Here is a 21,704-nt window from a genome sequence, read left to right on the forward strand (position 1 = left end):
TGAATACTTTTGCAAGGCACTGTATGATCTTTCGTTGCATTTCAAAAGGCTTACTATTTTCTTTAGGAATCATATCACAGTTAAACATACGAGATATCTAGCTATTTAATAATAATTGCTACCCTCTCTTTCTTCTGGCTGGTAGGCTAGTAGCTACAAATCCAATCACAAGCCAGTTCGTTTTAGCTCTAATACTTAATGACAAATTGTCAATTTGAGCATTTTATTTTGTACAGTCATCAAAGAGAACAAAAAAAAAAGACACAAGCTAAATCAAGTAGGCTACATTGGTCTGTTTTGGGTGACTGAATCTGACTGCAGCTTGATCAACAGTCAACAGGCTAACTACCATTAGATAGCTCACAGTCTTTGGTAGCTAGCAATCTAGCTAACAATTATCTGAGGAGACACTATAGTGGCCTGGAAATATGATGACATTGCTAAAGTAGGATAGTAATTAGTAGGAAACAACTTTGCCATAGCTAGAAAAGTTTGTCAAAAATAGCTAGCTAAAATCCTGTTTTGTACCTTAATCTTAGCTACTGTAATTAAAGTTATGCTCCATCTAAAATCAATCTGACGACAAAAGTTTTCAGGCATCGTCCTCAAGAAAGTTCACAACAACAATATTGTGACGAAGCATGCAGCCCATGAATAGCATGTCCTCTACTTATAATAGAAAAATAACTATCTAGACACTTCAGGAATGGTTGCTGTTGCTGCCTATTTCAGGATGCTGGGAAATCCACGTGTACTTAGCCTGATTTTCAATGTAGTCCGATGCAAAGTGTGCTGTGCAGGAGGTTCATCTGAACTTCTCCGACAGTCGATTCTGAAAATAAATCGCAGCCAAATAAGATGAAGTGGTTGTTTTGATTGTGCAGTATGGCTGCCTTGCACTGTATTCAATCTCTCATGCTTTTGGGCAGGACTAACACCAAAACTAGGAGGAAAGACACTGCTCTTACACAAAAAGGGCATTATCATAATTTCGACCTCATAGTAGATTATTATTTTTTATTTTAAATGTTTTAATGTAACTAGGCAAGTCAGTTAAGAACAAATTCTTATTTACAATGACGACCTACCCCGGCCAATCACAGCCGGATGTGATTCAGCCTGGATTCAAACCAAGGACTGGTAGTATCACCTCTTGCACTGAGATGCAGTGCCTTAGTCCTTTGTGCCACTCAGTAGCCCAAGTAAATAATTTAACAATATTTCATGAAATGTTGCCTGAAGACTTATCATTCCCTCTTGGCATTCGATCATTCTGGGGCGGCAGCGTAGCCTAGTGGTTAGAGCGTTGGACTAGTAACCGGAAGGTTGCGAGTTCAAACCCCTGAGCTGACAAGGTACAAATCTGTCGTTCTGCCCCTGAACAGGCAGTTAACCCACTGTTCCCAGGCCGTCATTGAAAATAAGAATATGTTCTTAACTGACTTGCCTGGTTAAATAAAGGTTAAAAAAAATAAAAAATAAAAATAAATAAATTCACATTTCAGAAGAGACTGAATTGGAGATTATGAAATTGGGTTCAGCTGAGGAATGAAGCTGCATTTGGCATGACATCATGGGTCAGGTCCTCTGATTCACTCATGGCCTGTCGCCTTACTGTAGCAGCTACATGTTCAGAAGGGGTGGAAATGAGGCTTTGTGACGCAAGTGTTGATTAGTGGACCAGTCAGGCTGATGTTCTTGCACAAGACAGATGGGTAATTTCATGTGTACAATTCCAAGGTGCCATGATGGAATTACTTTTGAAAGGCTTATTAGAACAAGGAAATTGTGATGTCAATACATGGATTTACCTGTCTGTTTACACTTGTGTGGATGTTTGAGAGAGAGGGGTGGGGAGAATGAGAGAGAGAGAGAGAGCCCGTTCTGTACCCGTATGTGTTTCTGAACAATAAATATGGTGTTTATGTTTGAGTGATTGCTGGTACAATGTATGCTTGCAGGTATTTGACAGTGGACCCACCTTTTCATCAAGCCCCCACAGTGCGTTCAAGTAAAACATTTTCCCATAGGTTTATACCCCTCAATGCAGTGATCTGCCTCTGGGTTCAAATTGATTCGATTACGACCATCCACATGGACAAGCCTCTCGGGCGGCAGGCCTATAATAAATAACCAGCTACTAAAGCCCCATCAAACCCAATTCACTGAGTGGACACAAAACGGGGTCTGAGTCATACCTTGTAAAAGGTTGTCATCACCACTTAGTAACCCGACTTGACATGGAGATGTTTCTCCCGCTCTCTTTCTTTTCCCCCCTTTCCTGTCTATCTCATCTTCTCATCAGATAGCTTTTAGATAAGTGTTCGGATATCTCATTTCATGAGTTGTGAATATAACGTCCTTTATTCAAAGACGGCTTCAATGAATAGTACACATGCCCTCTTTCTTCTTTTATCCCCAAGACTTGCTGAGAACGAAAACACTGGTCAAGGATGAAGCAGTTAGAATCCACCAGCAGTGTTTTTTTTTTTTTAAATGCATTAGCTGTTATACGTGCAATTTCTTGTAGTTTTAATCTCAGTTTTAATTTTATAGCCTTCATATGCTTTTGGCTTAAGAGTTCAGAAGTTTGTGGGTGTGATTTTTCACATAATCACATAATCATGGATTTTGTGCGACTTGCATGCAGATCTCATGTCAGTACCACCTTTGGTTTCATGTGCTAACATAGTCATTTAATCACTGAGGAGTCCATTTAAGAGCCCTAATAAGTCTCTCCGAGGAGTCTTTTATTGTGACATTTGGCCAGAAGGGATATTTAGCCTTCAAGACGGCTAAGTATTTCCCAGTCCTCCCTCAGTCTGGGATATTTCTCACAGTCCAATAACCCTGCTGTAACCTAGAGCAGCTTCAGAGGAAGCATTACAAGGGCCATACAGCTGGTTGAATGCTCCTGCCCCTGGTAACTCCAGTCCATACCTCCAGTAGGGCACTGGTGGTACAGTACCAGCTCATAGATGGGAAGCATGATGGGCTGCTGTCTGCATTAATGCTGGAAGCTCCTTAGATACCCTTTTGGAGTAGCAGAGGGCTAGCCACCACCCAGAGGCATGGGGATTGTGTAACTGCGTTTTGACCCTTCTCCTCACCGTCACTAGTAGTCGTATTTCACTAGGTCATGCTTTGGCGAAACTCTCCACAGAGAATCAAATCAAATCCCATCTTATTTGTCACATGATTCGTAAACAATAGCTGTAGACGAACAATGAAATGCTTACTTACTTGTCCTTTTCCAACAATGCAGAGTTAAAAATAAAGAAAAAAATAAAGTGACACAAGGAATAAATACACATTGAATGACGCATACTGACGTATTCTCGTCCAGATGCTGCCTCGTCTACCTCACTGCTTCCTCTTTCGAGACCCGGAGATTAGGCTTGTTGAAGTAGAAATGTTCTTCCAAATCGAGGTTAGTGGCTGAGACATTATGTACAAAAAAAAGTTATAATCAGCGTAAAAAAACACCATCACCATGAGTTACTCACATTTGACCTCGCTTAGTGGTCCCCATGGTTTTAGTTTAATTTAAAGGATCTGTGGAAACAGCTGGTGACTCACAGAGATGTTTAGCCTGGCAAATAGTTTTAAAGCCCAGCACATTTCCTGACAGATACTGGCTCTGTGGTCACCATCAATTCAGTCACCCGGCACTGCCGCTTTCAATAGCATTGTATTGTAGTCAGGTTCTTTGCCTCTCTTTAATTACTTTAGCACACACTCTTATCCAGAGCAACTTACAAAGTTTTCATACAGGTTCTCCGTGGGAGTTGAACCCACAACTCTGGCATTGTAAGCATCACACTCTACCAGCTGAGCTACACAGGGGAATATAGAGATAACTATCTCCTGTAATCTGAGCTACAGCGTGTTTTGACTCAACACCCTTGGGAAAGTCTGTCCAGGCTGCAACTCATTCATCATTGCCACGAGCAAATCCATTACAGGCCATCTCATCCATTATATAGATCTGTAGCGTGTGTTTTGGAGTCCATTTGCTGGCATTAGAGATGTTACAAAGCCATTGCTGTCAATTAGATCATATCCCGGACCGGTTCCACACGGTAAGTTATAGGGTCTTCTTTCTTGGACTGAGCTCTCGAGAAATGAAATATTATCATGAGGGGTCATGATGGACCATAGACCTGGAACAGATGTAGGATTTGAGCCAATTTGCTATAGCAGGAAAATATTCCTGCAGGAAACTTCCTGTTGCTGCAGGAATATTTATGTGCATTATAATTATTAAGGATCGGGCCCTTTTTTTTTTATCTTTTTTTTTCCCCCGTCCAAAATGACACCCAAATCTAACTGCCTGCTGTTCAGGACCTGGAGCAAGGATATTCATATTATTGACACCATTTGAATGGAAACACAAGTTTGTGGAAATGTGAAGTTCATGTGGAAGAATATAACACATTAGATCAGGTAAAAGATAATATAAACCAAAAAAAAATGGGTTTTCAATTGTTTTCTTTTTTTTCTTTTTTGAAATGCAAGAGAAAGGCCATAATATAATATTGCAGTTTAGCAGTGTGTGTGCAAAGTTTCAGATTGAACCAGGGAAGCATTGCAATACTGCACAATATTTTGTATCAAGTCTGCCCAAATGTGGCGAATTGGTCAATTGATACATTTTCAAATACAAAACTATAGAGAAAATACAAAAAATTATATGATAATCCAAAATGTAAGTTTAAACACTCACAAGAATGTCAAACATGATGGATCATTAGCTTATACACGAACTTTCACACATCTAGATTGCCGGGTGGGGTGGGTGTGGAGCCAGAAACAGCAGTGCGGTCAAACTGTAGACCCAAGTTCCTACATTTGAACATAAAACATGTATTTTATCAAACAAAACTATGCTCCATTTTATCTCTGGGACACTCAGAACGACAAATCAGAGCAAGATTACTGAATGAAGCACATTATTTACCTTCAGACGTGAATGTATCAAACCAGTTGCCGTGATAGTTTTTTGTTGTTGTGCACTCTCCTCAAACAATAGCATGATATTTTATCACTATAATAGCTACTGTAAATGGGACAGTGCAGTTAGATTAACAAGAGTTGAAGCTTTCTGCCCATATAAGACATGTCTAAGTCCTGGAAAGTTTGCTAAGACTTACAATGTCAATCTAGTCACATTAGCGCACATTAGCATCAACCGTCCCGGTATAGGGACGCTGATCCCATATTATAGGCCATTTTTGTAGGGGGTAATACATTTTCTGTAAGGGAAAATCAAGTTTAAAATTTCTAAGTGAAAAATACAAACTTCAGAAGCCTTTTTAAACCTCAAATACACTACACATTTTTTTTCTCTCCTGCATTGCAGGAACGTTCTCCTGCAACAGGGTGACACAATTAAGATCCTAACACCTTGTACAAATGGAAAATTGTTTTCACCCTCACCAGAAAACACGTATGCATGTATCCAAGTACTGTATATGCTTCTCACATTTCTGGGCCTCTAAGCACTGATAAACTATTTGTGTAATGGACAGGTTTCTCTGAGTGAAGACTACCGGTTGGATCACTATGGTGTTGTGTCCTCTTAGCAGCGGAGTGTGATTTTCCTATTATAGTTTTGCCACAGTCAAGGTGCCCTGTATGACATTAAGTCAACATTTCTCTGTAGATCACAGGGGACAGGAATGCATGGGCAGAAGAAGAGGCATAAGTCGTTGCCACAGAACACTTTAGAGACCTAAACCATCCAAAGGCCTTCTCGGTTAATTTGTCTGTGTGTTCGTGTTGGAGGAAGAAATATATTTATCTCAGTTCTGTGCAGTCTCTGCCAAGCCAGTTTTATTTTGTTAAACTGCTGGAGGGACTAAAGAAATACCTCAAGGCTATATAATTCAACAACAAAAAGAAAACCTATGAAAACAACAGGTGTAGAATTTACAGTGAAATGCTTACTTCCAAGCCCTTAACCAACAATGCAGTTAAAAAAAATAAGTGTTAAGTAAAAAAAAAAAAATAGATAAGTACATTTAAATAAAATAAAAGTAACAAATAATTAAAGAGCAACAGTAAAATAACAATAGTGAGGCTATATACAGGGGGTACCGGTACAGGGTCAATATGTGGGGGCACCGGTTAGTCGAGGTAATATGCACAGTACATGTCGGTAGAGTTAAAGTGACTATGCATAAATAATAAACAGAGAGTAGCAGGTCACCAGTGAGCTGATGGGAGATACGAATGAACAAACGGTCATCCCTCTAGCGAGTCGTTTCATGTGATAGCCTTTAGAAGTGCCTCTGATCCTTTTAATTTTTTTGCTTAATTTTTTAAAAACTATCAAATATTTTAGCAGTTTAGTTTGTGACATGTAGGGTATCCAATTCCTATGTATTTTGTAAATAAGTGGTTATACAGGTGTAATGCATGACAAAAAGGGCTGTTAGTCCTTTCAATGCCAAGACATACTGTAGTTGTCTCCAAGCAGCATTCCATTTCATCAAAAGTTATAAGCTTTATCTGTCTCTGTATTTGTCTATGAATGTCACAGATTCACACCATTCTAAATAGTTTAGTGTTCAAGTCATGTTCCCATATCATATACATTTGTGAGTCTGGAGGTAGTAGAAGTCTATGGTCACCTATCCTATTCTATGTACATTAATATACGGCTGTGTTTGCACAGGCAGCCCAATTCTGATATTTTTTCCCGCTAGTTGATCTTTTTAACCAGTCTTTTTCAGAGCTGGTCTGATTGGTCAGAATACCAATTGGTGGAAAGGGCGTCAGAGTTGGGCTGCCTGTGTAAACACAGCCTATAACTTTCACTATTCTTCCAGTTTCTGTTGGTAAAGGTTTGTCATTGGGCTTGTTATGTGGTGGCAGGTAGCTTATCGGTTAAAAGCATTGGACCAGTAACCGAAAGGCTGCTGGTTTGAATCCCTGAGCCAACTAAGTGAAAAATCTGTTGATGTGCCTGGATAAGAGTCTGCTAAATGTCTAAAAAGTACATACAATAGGTACATTCTTTGTTTTGCACTGCTGTCCCCGAAACAACCTCTTAATTCAGAGAGGTGATTTAGTACAGATCAAAAATGTGCTGTCTAGTAAAGCAGCCTGGTCTCATAGACTAAACGTAACATAGTAAATGCAAATCCTGACACTCAAATGAGTAAGATATGTTAGGTTTGGTATGGTTACATAAGAGAGATGGTTACTTAAGGCAACAACTAAAGTAGGGTGGTCAGGGTGGGTGTGGGTGTATATTGCAAATGTCTACCAACCAAAGGTTGCAAGTTCAAATCTCATCATGGACAACTGTTGCATTTGAGCTAATATCCAACTTTTCAACAACTTACTATTTTTTTATGCTATTTTGCAACTACATAGCATGCTAGCTAACCCTAACCACCACCCTTTTAGCTAACCCTTCCCCAACTTAACTGCTGAATTGAATCTTAATCCTAACCCCTAACGTTAGCCAGCTAGCTAGAATTCATAACATATCATACATTTAGCAAATTCATAACATGTTGCATATTTTCTAAATTCGTTACACAAAACACAAATTGTAATCTGTAACATATCATACCAAATGGGTGATGGACATGCACAAATGAATACATACCATATGAAACGTGACATAGCATACTCAATGTAGTGTCTTGGATTTACATACAGAATAATATGAAATGCTCTGAGACCAGTTTGAATAAAGGACTTCCTTTTGTCGTTTCCCTGAAATATTTGAGATCCCTCTTGTAGCTGTTTTAGCTAACGTTTCTCTGAAGTAACCATGTGCCGTTTGACATTTTAGAGCTACCTGAGGGAGTGTTGCACTCGATGCACACATAGGGTAATATGTGCTGACAGGTTTTCTTTAACATCCAGAAGTAGCCCTCCTAGTGATAACCACAATTAACCCTGTGACATTAGAATTTTTCTCTGGAGGAATGCTGACTCACTTGTTTGTCTTAATCACAAATCTAGGTAAGCCAGCAGCCATACCACCCTGCACCTCTTTGTTGGGAAATGATTAAGACATGGATAAGAGAACACAGTGCCAGGCAAAAGTATTCATCCCCCTTAAAGTGTTTCCTATTACATGCATTACAACCTGTAATTGAAATTGATTTTTTTTGGGGGGGGGGGATTTCATGTAATGGACATACACAAAATAGTCCACATTTGTGAAGTAAAATGTAAAAAATAACTTGTTTGAGAAAATTCAAAGAACATTTTTACACAGAAAATTGGTGCGTGCATATGTATTCACCCCCTTTGCTATGAAGCCCCTAAATAAGATCTGGTGCAACCAATTACCTTTAGAAGTCACATCATTAGTTAAATAAAGTCCACCCGTGTGCAGTCTAAGTGTCACATGATCTTTCACATGATCTCAGTATGTATATACACCTGTTCTGAAAGGCCCCAGAGTTTGCAACACCGCTAAGCAAGGGGTACCACCAAGCAAGTGGCACAATGAAGACCAATGAGCTCTCCAAACAGGTCAGGGATATAGTTGTGGAGAAGTACAGATCAGGGTTGGGTTATAAAAAAATATCCAAAACTTTAAACATCCCACAGAGTACCATCTAAATCCATTATTAAAAAATGGAAAGAATATGGTACTACAACAAACATGCCAAGAGAGGACCACCCACCAAAACTCACAGACCAGGCAAGGAGGGCATTGATCAGAGGCAACAAAGAGACCAAAGATAACCCTGACGGAGCTGCAACGCTCCACAGCGGAGATTGGAGTATCTGTCCATAGGACCACTTTAAGCCGCACACTCCACAGAGCTGGGCTTTATGGAAGAGTGATCAGAAAAAAAGCCATTGTTTAAAGAAAAAAGTAAGCAAACACGTTTGGTGTTCGCCAAATGGCATGTGGGTGTCTTTCCAAACATATGGAAGATGAGACTAAAATGTTGCTTTTTCGCCATCAAGGGAAATGCTATGTCTGGCGCAAACCCAACACCTCTCATCACCCTGAGAACTTCATTCCCACAGTGAAGCATGGTTGTGTCAGCATCATGCTGTGGGGATGTTTTTTTTTTTTAATCGTCAGGGACTGGGAAACTGGTCAGAATTGAAGGATTGATGGATGGCGCTAAATACAGGGAAATTCTTGAGGGAAACCTGTTTCAATCTTCCAGATATGAGACTGGGACGAAGGTTCACCTTCCAGTAGGACAATGACCCTAAGCATACTGCTGAAGCAACACTTGAGTGGTTTAAGGGGAAACATTTAAATGTCTTGGAATGGCCTTGTCAAAGCCCAGACCTCAATCCAATTGAGAATCTGTGGTATAACTTATAGATTGCCGTACACCAGCGGAACCCATCCGACTTGAAGGAGCTGGAGCAGTTTCGCCTTGAAGAATGGGCAAAAATCCCAGTGGCTAGATGTGCCAAGTTTATAGAGACAAAAGTTGGCTCTACAAAGTATTGACTTTGGGGTGATGAAGAGTTATGCACGCTCACGTTTTCTGTTTGTTTGTCTTATTTTTTGTTTGTTTCACAAAAAATATTTTGCATCTTCAAAGTGGTAGGCATGTGTGTAAATCAAATGATACAAACCCCCCGAAATTATATTTTAATTCCAGGTTGCAAGGCAACAAAATAGGAAAATGACACGGGGGATGAATACTTTCGCAAGCCACTGTACTTGGCGATTAAAAAGGCGAGCCGCAGTTTGTTTTTGGGTAATACGGTTATAATAGGGAAACTGTGCTGTCTTGGGTGTGGTCTCGGGTTGCAAAGCTACCGGTAATTTACCGGACTCTTTGGTAAATCTATGGTAACTTTAATCATTTACACTTGAATAACTTGTAAAATGTATTCATATATAGTATATATTTTTTATATCTGTGTCCATATTCTCCTTGAGTTTCTTGTGGATTGACCAGATGGTTGTAAAGAAAATAGCCTAATTCAATTTGAAAAATAATTTAATTATCAATGGCATTATTTTCAATGAACTCTGCAACTCTTTCAACTATTGGCTTTTTTCTGAACTGCGTCAAAACCAGTTTTGCGTCAAAACATTTACAACAAAGACACATGGACATAGTCAATTAATAAGTGTATAAATATAAAGTATATTTCATGCTGAAACCCTTACATTAAATTCCAATGGTATTTTACTAAGTTGATGGTTTATATTTAGGATAATTATTTACTGTTTTATTTCATTAAAATATGTTTTTAAATTCTCTAATGATGGTTGTTTATTATATTTTACATGTGATAATTTCACACACAGCCACTAGATATCGTCATTTAAAAATTTAAAAAAATATGGAAAGTTACCCAAATTCGGGTAGTTTCCAGTAATATGCCCTCCCTTTGCAACCCTAGTGTGATTGTATGGGCTAGTTCAGTCATTCTGCTGTGGTCTGAAGAATACCACACATTGCTGGTGGATGAAGAGACTCAATGCAAAGCCCTTAAAAATCAATAGAAATTAACATTGACCCCCTGCTCCCTTTTGCACATTCACTGTTTGTTTGTTACCTATGCATAGTCACTTCGCCCCCGTCTACATGTACAGACTACCTCAACTAGCCTGTACACCCGCACACTGACTCGGTACCGGTGCCCCCTGTATATAGCCTCGTTATTGTTATTCTTACTTATAATTTTTGTCTACTTGGTAAATATTTTCTTCGTCTTGGACTGGGCTGTTGGTTAAGGGCTTGTAAGTAAGCATTTCACGGTAAGGTCTACACTTGCTGTATTCAGCACATGTGACAAATAAAGTTTGATTTGACCTACTCTTTCCATGACATAAATTGATCAGGTGAATCCAGGTGCAAGCTATGATCCCTTATTGATGTCACTTAAATCAGTGTAGATGAAGGGGAGGAGACAGGTTAAATAAGGATTTTTAGGCCTCGAGACAATTGAGAAATGTATTGTGTATGTGTGGGTGACTGGGCAAGACAAAATATTTAAGTGCCTTTGAACGGAATATTGTAGTAGGTGCCAGGCGCATCGGTTTGTGCCAAGAACTGCAACACTGCTGGATTTTTCATGCTCAACAGTTTCCTGTGTGTATCAAGAATGGTCAACCACCCAAAGGACATCCAGCCAACTTGACACAATTGTGGGAAGCGTTGGAGTTAACATGGCCAGCATCCCTGTGGAATGCGTTTGACATCTTGTAGAGTCCATGCCCCGACAAGATGAGGTTGCTCTTAGGGCAAAACGGTTGCAACTCAATACTAGGAAGGTGTTCCTAAAGTTTGGTATTCCTCCCTTTACTCATGTTATTGTACTATTACAGTTGGTTTCATACTTTGACTGACATCTTCCATATGCTCCATGTTTTTAGCTCCATAATATCTCCAGGGTCGACCCACTCACACACACACACAGACACACAAGCACTGTTGTCACACACAGTGATTGGTGACAGCGTTTTTCTTCTTGTTCCATTCCTCAGACGATTTTACTTTCCACTCATCCCAATGTACTCATGTGTCCTGACACCTCTGTGGTTGATTGGCCAACCCCTTGGGCCCTGGTTCACCCGGGCGTACTTGGATTTGTACAGTATGTAGTATATGTAATTGATTATGTTCTATTCAATTCTATAATTTTTCTTCTGTCGTGTATTATGTTGTGCTTTTGTATTTTTTTGTTATGTTTGTGGACCCCATGAAGAATAGCTGCGGGATATGCAACAGATAATGGGGATCCAAATAAACTAAATTAGATCAGCTGAGGACCTGCTTCCTGTCATCCCACTGTGTGATAATTGTGTGAGTGATCGGAGGGGGTGAGTGGCTATACATGTGAGAGTATATCTCTGTGTGAGCTGTGTGACTACAACAAGGAAAATGAACAGCAAAGATTTTCAAGCTGCAGAAGAGGTTGTCTGTTGTAAGTGACGACCCATACCCCTAAGTGTCTCAGTGTGAGTGAGGGACCCACTGATTCCACTGATCCAGAATCAGCAAACTGTGCAGCAGTTTGATATTCTCCAATTACACTGTGTGTGACGGAGGCAAACTCTGTAAGAGGCCTGTCAATATCCAGCAGAATTACCCACCATGTCACTATAACAGATCCAACCTAAAATTGTTCGGCGAGTGAGTCTCATTCCCTGTTCTAATTGAGGCAATATGGAGAGAAGTAGTTCTGCTTCATGACACAAGTGAATGTGTTTCTGCTCCCTCAAGGGAGAAATGGTAAATGCCAGTGAAATGCCACAGGTGTCCATCTAGCTGAACTTTCATAACAATCTGGCACTCAGTGGACCATCGTACAACCCAGTCAATAGATCACAGCTCCTCCTTTGATATTTAAACGAGCGCAGTGTTTTACATCTACGCATCACTACATCTCTTCTTTAACTAACAAGTTGTAGTGTCAATCCAGTGAGCGTAACGAGCACAATCCCAGAAAATGTTGGTCTGGCTCCCATTTTGTTTGATCCTGGGTGTCACCATTCTGGTGAAAAACAGACTTCTCTCTTTCTCTAACGGCACCTGTATCCATGTCTTGTTTGTATGCTAACCCCAGCACCCAGCTGACTCTTGAGAAAAACAGAATCACTTCAAACATGAGGATACTCTAAACACAGACTGTAACCCAGGCAAGGTTCAAACAACAGAGCCCAATATCTGTCAGTTACTGTGTACAAACAAGGACAGTGGCTTGTGCTTGCACAGGTAACTGCAGGGTTGCATAAGACAAGGACCTTGAAACGATCTTGCTCCTGATAAGGCTAATCGTATACGTTACATTATGCTGTGATCCAATATTGATTGGTTGTTAGCAGACAGGCCTTTAGACCCTTTGACCGCAACACCAGTATCCTAAGTGTGTACGCCCCGGTGTTTTGCTTGCAATTATGGTCACAAGCAATCTTTCAAACATGTGTATTTTTAATCTCACTCACAAATGAGCTCCAGCTCACAGCTACCTTGACATCCCCTCTCCCTCTATTCCAGTGTTTTACCTCTCCCTGTATGTTACATCGAGTGCAAGCAGTTTTTTCACTCTCCACCCAGGTAGTAGCACAGACCACCACAATGATAATTGGAAAGTGATTGAGAGCATAGAGGGATACATTTTTCCAAATGTGCTGCCATATAAATTTGCCGCTAAGAAGAGGCCAGAGTTTAGTGAGCCATTGAGCACACCACAAAATTTGGGGTGGAACAGAGGCTCACATAAATCCTACTACATTACTTCCCTTAAGGCAATAGGGGGCATAACATTACATTGAGAATGGCACTAGGGAGACACAGTGCTTTATCTAAATTCAATACATCACCAAAATGATATTTAATTTACCATCTGTGTAAGAGCTGTACCAGGTTTTCAGAGGGCAGAGTGACTTGACCTTCGACCTCTGAAATCTGATAGGATAGTTCAAGTGAGATCGTCATCATCCTCATAATGACCGCACTATTATAGCTGATTATAAATCCACAATAATACATATATTATCACCTAATGTTGTGTTAGATCTTTTTATCAACTTAAGTTCTTGTGAACATTACATGTTTTGAACTTCTATTTGCTATTTATGGCCTGTAGGCCTCATTGACCTGAGCTCATACAACTTGTTTTTTAGTTTTAAAAAAAGCATAATGTATGGATTATTTTGACTATAACAAATACTCAGATGAAACATATCGGGATATTTATCACATACTACTTTGTGTCAAATTTTTAACAAGGACTCTATCCTCCTCAAAGATATGATCAAGAGCCTCACATACAGTATATCGTTTGGTCATTGTGCTGCCACAGAATTCATTGTGAGAAAGGCCTCAAAAAAGCTTTATATACTAGGGCTGCGAGAAAAGTTATATGTTATTGAAACAATGTTGCGATTGTTTGTGAGAATGCCAACAGGTGTGGTTCCAGTGGAGGAAAGATTCTATTGGGGAAAGGTTCCTGTGGAGGTTTTCATGGCAGCCAAGGAGAGTGAGGTGGGTTAGTGTGTGCGCGCACGCTCAAACACACATGCTGATGAATTGGCATGTGCCTGTACTCAATTTTATACACTAATTGTAGTCTCACCCATTCATTTCTAATGACCAGTCATTTCTGACCGGGAACACCACAGGTGTACAAAAGTTAAATAAAACATCAAATGTAATGAAAATCATCAGAATGTATTTTGTGTGTTCAGATGTGGACAAAGTCATGGAACCTTATGACAATCAGATTAAATTAACTATGTTTTTCAGAGAGAGAACTTGTGGGGCGGCAGGTAGCCTAGTGGTTAGAGTGTTGTACCAGTAACCAAAAGGTGGTTAGAGCGTTGTACCAGTAACCGAAAGGTTGCTAGATTGAATCCCCGAGCTGACACGGTAAAAATCCCACTGTTCCCAGGCCGTCATGGTAAATAACAATTTGTTCGTAACTGATGTGCCTAATTAAATAAAGGTCAAATAAATCAAATTTCTCCAATTCGACCGGAACATAGCAGGAGGGTTAATGAGTCTGTAGGTTAGCATTAAGATTTTGTTCCCCCTAACCCAACAATTACATTACTGCAGTTACTGTTTGCTTTTATATAAAGGATAGTCAGTAATTAGCAAATGAGCAATTGCCTAAACTCTCTAAAGAACCACAATGTTCCTTCGGGGACCATGATATTAGCAGTTCAAGGTATTTGCACTGAACAAGAAAGTCTGCCTTGAGACTATGATGGTTAGAGTTAGAAGGAATGGTTGTCTGGAACCCACAAATCTTGACAAGGAAGTTTTTCTTTTTCTATCCAGTGTTTCCCCTATATTCATTGAGCAGAGACGTACAACCATTGCTCAATTGCAACTCCATAGATTTTTATTCATTTTATAAATAATAAAATACATTTCTGCCGAAACCACTTTTAAAGGTTCAATAACGCCGTTTTTAGCTCAATCAAAACTGCATCCCACCAAAACAGGATGAAATTTCAGGCTGCCTTTTCAAACAGCTCAAACTCTAAAAAGGGCATTATCATGTTTTTCACAATTTCACAGTATTATTCCAACCTCATGACGTTAATGTTTAACTTGTTGTATTTTTTGTATGTCCAAAAGATCTAACCAGTCCAATGCGATCCATCCGTGACAATATTGCGCCTCCAGCCAGCCTGCCTGGAAACAGCTGTATTCATTTTCCATGACGGGTTGGAATTTCCCACCAGATTTAGTGCCACGTGTAATGAATGACGAGTTTCCACCATGAGCTGAGTGGCTGACTGAGTTCTAATCGATACGACTGGGACAAGAGACATCTTCACTTTAGCTATTACAGTTATGCCAGATACCAGCAGCTTCTACAACAAAACCAAAGAAACAGGGAACTATGAAGCTTGGGCCAACCTCCAATTTGTGTTAGCTAGCTTAGGGATTCAAAACTGACCAAGATTTGGCCTTTTTTCTGCTGAAAAAGGTAAGACATAGCTAATAACTTGACTGCGCCATAAGTTTGTTTCATCTGAATGTAAAATTTTGCCTCTTGCAGTTATTTGTAACATGACTATATACACTTACTGGCCAGTTTATTGGGTACACTACCCCGTTCATGAAAATGGTTAGCTCCTACAGGCAGTGAGTCACGTGGTCGTGGCTTGCTATATAAAGCAGGAAGATAGGCATCAAGTTATGCAGTGACATTTCAATTGACTGTTAGAATGGGGAAAAATTAGTGACCTAAGCGACTGAGGGTGGTATGATCGTCAGTGCCAGATGCTCTGAAACAGCCATCTTCCTGGGATTTTCACACACGACAGTGTTTAGGGTTTACAGAGAATGGTGCAACAAACAAAGAACATCCAGTCAGCGTCCTGTGAGCAAAAACAGCTTGTTGATGAGAGATCGAAAGAAAATGGCAAGAATCGTGCAAGCTAACAAACAGGCGGGCCACAAACAGGCAAATAATGTCATGCTGATGGCAGAGTCAGGATTTGGCGTATGCAGCATGAGTCCATGACCCGATCCTGCCTTGTGTCAACAGTACAGGCTGGTGGAGGTGGTGTGGGGAATGTTTTCCTGGCATACCTTAGGTCCCTTGATACCAATTGAGCCACGTTTACATACCCCAAAGAATATCAGGCTGTTCTCGAGGCAAAAGGGTGTCCAACCCGGTACTAGATACTAGGTGTACCTAATAAACTGGCCGCCGAGTGTATGTACGTATGTATATGTTTATGTGGTCTAAAAGTCAGTTAGCTAATTAGCTAACTACTTCACACTTCTGGCACAGAATAGCCATGGTCTTATTTGACGACAAAGCTCTAGCTAGAAAATATCTTTGAACAATATATTGCTTATTTTTCAGTGCTTCTACAACTCCTACATATTTGCGGAAATGTAGCCACGCAAAACATGAGGCAGTTGGGATGTTTGTGAAGGATCAGATCCGTAAGCACAAACGTTAGCAAGGACAACAGTCGGTTCCATCATTTTATTTCCCCTAGCTGGCCAAGAATTTACCTAATGGTAAAATAGACATCTCCTAATGCTAGGCATTTATGTACACAAGCCGTTTAGGAAAATTAACTACCCAGGATTTACTTTGGGTACCCTGTTTACGGCGGCAGGGTAGCCTAGTGGTTAGAGCGTTGGACTAGTAACCGGAAGATTGCAAGTTCAAATCCCTGAGCTGACAAGGTACAAATCTGTCATTCTACCCCTGAACAGGCAATGTTCCTAGGCCGTCATTGAAAATAAGAAATTGTCTTGTCTAGTTAAATAAAGGTAAAATTAAGAAACTTTGAGTATTGATGACATAATATCCCAATCAATTAGCCTACTACACAGATATATTACTAGGTTTTTCCCCACTTGAGCTATCTGGCCAAGATGTAGACAGTTTTGGATCAAAATGAAAAAAAAAACGTAACATAACGTTATATTGAATGACTGGACATTAACAACACTCTCAGAAATAAAGGTTTAGATTTGTTCCTAAAGGGGTACAGCCGCTTCTCGCTAGTGATGGGGAAACAAAGCTTAATGAAGCATTGATGTTTTCCAGACAAATTGTGTCAAGGTGAATTACTTAATTAAAACTTTTAACACAGTGTACACTAGTGGCACCTGCTGGTCTGAAGAATTTAGAGTTGTCAAATTATTATAGATGAGGTCCCACACTCTGTAGCACATGTGCAGCGTAGCCTTTTTTTCTTTTAAACCAATACTAAATCAATCAGGTGGTTGTTCGACGAAACAAAGCTTTGGACGTCATTGATCACCTGCTTTTGATATAGTGATACAGGCACTGGCACACTGCTTCGGAGTCCTTTGTGATTTTGACGCATGCCTCGGAGCTCCATTATCAAACTTAACATCACTACTTGTCACTGGGATGGTACCCTGTAAGGTTCTCCTATTAGTTATAGGTACAAAATTGTAACCCATTTCATATCTCAGATAGTAGCTTTCTCTACAGGTACAAAATCATGCCGTTTGCCTTTATATAGTACCACCACGGTGGCAAAGCCATTTGTTCTTTGTAAGACAAAAATTTGCGCAATGACCGGAAGTCTATGGGTATCTACTAGCAATGCGTTAACGCTAGTTAATATCGGCTCACGAAACTACCTCTAACTTCCTTCATACTGGACACAGACACATAAAAATGGTATCTACAATCTCATAGGACTTTGGGGAAGTAGATAAAAGGGCTTTTTGCCAAAGTTATAGTACACACAAAATAGGTTTGTACCCATTTTTTTGAGTGAGTGTGGTGATTGTACCTTTATATTCAAAATATGGGGTACAAAAATGTAAATACTCAGTATTCACACATCTACCCCAAAAGTCCCGAAAAGTACCACGAGATAATTAGTTGCACTTCTGAAGGTACATGTGTATTTTGATCTTTCTGTACCCCAGGGAAGAATACTGTACCCTTATTTCTAAGAGTGCAAAACATACTAACTCCCTTAGTCATAAATTAAATGTATTTAGCCTGGAAATCTATGACTGATACAGTGGGGCAAAAAAAGTATTTAGACAGCCACCAATTGTGCAAGTTCTCCCACTTAAAAAGATGAGAGAGGCCTGTAATTTTCATCATAGGTACACTTCAACTATGACAGACAAAATGAGGGAAAAAAAATACAGAAAATTACATTGTAAGATTTTCTATGAATTTATTTGCAAATTATGGTGGAAAATAAATACCCTTTGTTGGCAATGACAAAGGTTTTCACACACTGTTGCTGGTATTTTGGCCCATTCCATGCAGATCTCCTCGAGAGCAGTGATGTTTTGGGGCTGTTGCTGGGCAACACGGACTTTCAACTCCCTCCAAAGATTTTCTATGGGGTTGAGATCTGGAGACTGGCTAGGCCACTCCAGGTCCTTGAAATGCTTCTTACGAAGCCACTCCTTCGTTGCCCGGGCGGTGTGTTTGGGATCATTGTCATGCTGAAAGACCCAGCCACGTTTCATCTTCAATGCCCTTGCTGATGGAAGGAGGTTTTCACTCAAAATCTCACGATACATGGCCCCATTCATTCTTTCCTTTACACGGATCAGTCGTCCTGGTCCCTTTGCAGAAAAACAGCCCCAAAGCATGATGTTTCCACCCCCATGCTTCACAGTAGGTACGGTGTTCTTTGGATGCAACTCAGCATTCTTTGTCCTCCAAACACGACGAGTTTAGTTTTTACCAAAAAGTTCTATTTTGGTTTCATCTGACCATATGACATTCTCCCAATCTTCTTCTGGATCATCCAAATGCTCTCTAGCAAACTTCAGATGGGCCTGGAAATGTACTGGCTTAAGCAGGGGGACACGTCTGGCACTGCAGGATTTGAGTCCCTGGCGGCGTAGTGTGTTACTGATGGTAGGCTTTGTTACTTTGTTCCCAGCTCTCTGCAGGTCATTCACTAGGTCCCCCCATGTGATTCTGGGATTTTTGCTCACCGTTCTTGTGATCATTTTGACCCCACGGAGTGAGATCTTGCGTGGAGCCCCAGATCGAGGGAGATTATCAGTGGTCTTGTATGTCTTCCATTTCCTAATAATTGCTCCCACAGTTGATTTCTTCAAACCAAGCTGCTTACCTATTGCAGATGCAGTCTTCCCAGCCTGGTGCAGGTCTACAATTTTGTTTCTGGTGTCCATTGACAGCTCTTTGGTCTTGGCCATAGTGGAGTTTGGAGTGTGACTGTTTGAGGTTGTGGACATGTGTCTTTTATACTGATAACAGGTGCCATTAATACAGGTAACGAGTAGAGGACAGAGGAGCCTCTTAAAGAAGAAGTTATAGGTCTGTGAGAGCCAGAAATCTTGCTTGTTTGTAGGTGACCAAATACTTATTTTCCACCATCATTTGCAAATAAATTCATAAAAAAATCCTACAATGTGATTTTCTGGATTTTTTTTCTCATTTTGTCTGTCATAGTTGAAGTGTACCTATGATGAAAATTACATGCCTCTCTCATCTTTTTAAGTGGGAGAACTTGCACAATTGGTGGCTGACTAAATATTTTTTTGCCCCACTGTATTCGTGAAAGGCAATTCTTTCATAGTTGCCAAATGGTAAAACCGTATTCCGGATTGGAATGGATGGAGCATGTTTGAATTGTTGTCCATCTAGGTCTCCACAGCAATTTAATATAACCCTTGTAACTATCATCCAGCCTTGGAGAACATGGAGGGCAACAAAATGCAAGTCAAATACTTGTATGATGTCAAATGAAAAAATGTCCATTATTAGATCTCATTACAATATAATAAATGTTGTCGCTGTTATATTTAATGGTTGTCAACATTAGAGTTCTGCACGGCTAACAATGAAATTCTTAGTCAAAATACTCACCAAATATTATTCTCTTTCAGCTATAGGAGACTCTACATAAGGAACCTACATAAGAAGACTCCCTGAAGTGTCACCAACAACGACCGAGCTGCTACAACTTTGAGGAGTCGCCACGCAACACAGGATGCAGTTAGCAAACCTTCGCGCGAGGAAGGACCTGAGCTTTCCTTATTATTGTCCGTCTCTGTGGCTCACTGGAACTGTAAACCGACAGAGTACTCAGAAATGTTGTTGAAAGAGAAGGGCCTACAACCAAACATATAAATCAGATGAAATAAGGGAAGTTTGTGTGGGCAACGAGTCGGATGCAAAGGATTTACTTCAGTCACCCGACAAGGCCCAAATCCCTGTCATTCACATGAGAAAGAGACAGAGATATCGGGGATGTCGGTCGGGGTGCCCTGTAAGGATCCGACGGCAAGTGGGTAATCTGCATCTACCATCAGTCAAAATAGCCAATTATTTTTTACTTAACACTTATTTTTCTTAACTGCATTTTTGGTTAAGGGCTTATAAGTAAGCATTTCTCTACACCTGTTGTATTCAGAGCATGTGACAAATAAAATTTGATTTGAACATTTGACTTTGTTGTGACAACGCCTCCTTTCATCCTCATCCGTCCTGGCCCTGACAGCAGCACTTCCTCTCAAGGTCAGTGGCCAATTGGTCTCCCGGCAATTCAGGCAGGTCCACTCCTCAGTCTGGGATATCTGGAGTTCCTGGATAGCTTTCCTCAATTACATGATGCCAAACATTAGGTGACTGGACAAACACCTGCACTAGTACCTCTTCCCTTTCCTCAAAGGACAGCACATTCCATTTAGTCTGTATTGATAATAAGAACAAAGCAACAGGAAATTACAGAATGCAGTTAAATATTATGCAGTATGATTTGAATGTTGTGAAATGGGTAACAGAACCACAGGTGAAAGATTTTCACTAACCTTCTGCTTGGGCAGCCCCAACTAGAGAGGTCTTCCTCTCCAATTCTTTTCACGGCAGATGAAGACTGTGCTTATTCAAAACTGGAATCCTTTCGAAAAAAATATGTTAGGAATGTGTTCAGTAGGCCAACATGGTATTTTGTAGCTATAGACCTAACTGTCAATGATTTTCATGCAGAAGGCTCAAGTATTACACTTTCACAATCAATACATAACATCTTGATAACCAATGTAGCTAAATCACCGCTCGAATAGACACAATAAAATTGATAGGTTACATTGTCTTTCACAAAGGTCTGTTGACAGAAACTACCAAGGTTTTCCAGCACACAGCTTTGACCTGCTACAGTAGCTATGTCGGTCTATTGTACTTCAAACCATGTGTATGCAGGTTGCTTAGGATTCAAACCTTCTCAAACAGCAGCAGTTTCCCCCAACGCAATCCCAACAAACAAACCTCTTGCAGGTTGTGTTCAATAAATATAGGCAGATGTATGGTGAGATGCCGGAGGCAGCTTTGAATCGATCAGTAGCTTACGGAGTAATATGACAAGAATGCAATTGCTGAATCTATGTAGATATTGTAAACTAAGTGTTTTGATAACTTTCAAAATGTAGAAACAAGTCCATGTAGAATAATCAACACTTTCCATAATACCATAGAAGCAGTGTTATGCTAATATAACAATGTGTAACTCTCATTCCCAGCCGATACAGATACTGTGACTATCTGCATTTTGTTTGGTGGTAATGTGGCTACCTTGGAAACGTCAGAGTGGTCATACTCTCTTCCTGTGTGGTGTCCCATATACAACAGGAGTTCCCTGATCCTGGTGAAGAAAACACGGGGTTCCTCCCTCCCCATGTTCAATTCAATATAAAAAAAAGAATACAAGTAAAAGTTGTGTCCAGTCAAATTCAGAGACATTTTTACCAAGCCTGTTTGTCAGTCTGGACTTAATCAAATCATAT

The 21,704-nt window shown here is 40.2% G+C and overlaps 1 protein-coding gene and 1 long non-coding RNA gene across 2 annotated transcripts in view; both read left to right on the forward strand.

Moving 5' to 3' along the window:
• Positions 1 to 21,704, forward strand: part of LOC118396460 (metabotropic glutamate receptor 8-like) — a 222,338-nt gene that overhangs the window by 54,331 nt on the left and 146,303 nt on the right. The window lies entirely within an intron of this gene.
• On the forward strand, positions 15,216 to 20,371 carry LOC127908198 (uncharacterized). Its single transcript, XR_008066276.1, has 2 exons — positions 15,216 to 15,405; positions 19,809 to 20,371. It is a non-coding gene; the product is annotated as an uncharacterized LOC127908198 (long non-coding RNA).

This window comes from Oncorhynchus keta, chromosome 17 (genome assembly GCF_023373465.1).
Source record: "Oncorhynchus keta strain PuntledgeMale-10-30-2019 chromosome 17, Oket_V2, whole genome shotgun sequence".
NCBI classification, from domain to species: Eukaryota; Metazoa; Chordata; class Actinopteri; order Salmoniformes; family Salmonidae; genus Oncorhynchus; species Oncorhynchus keta.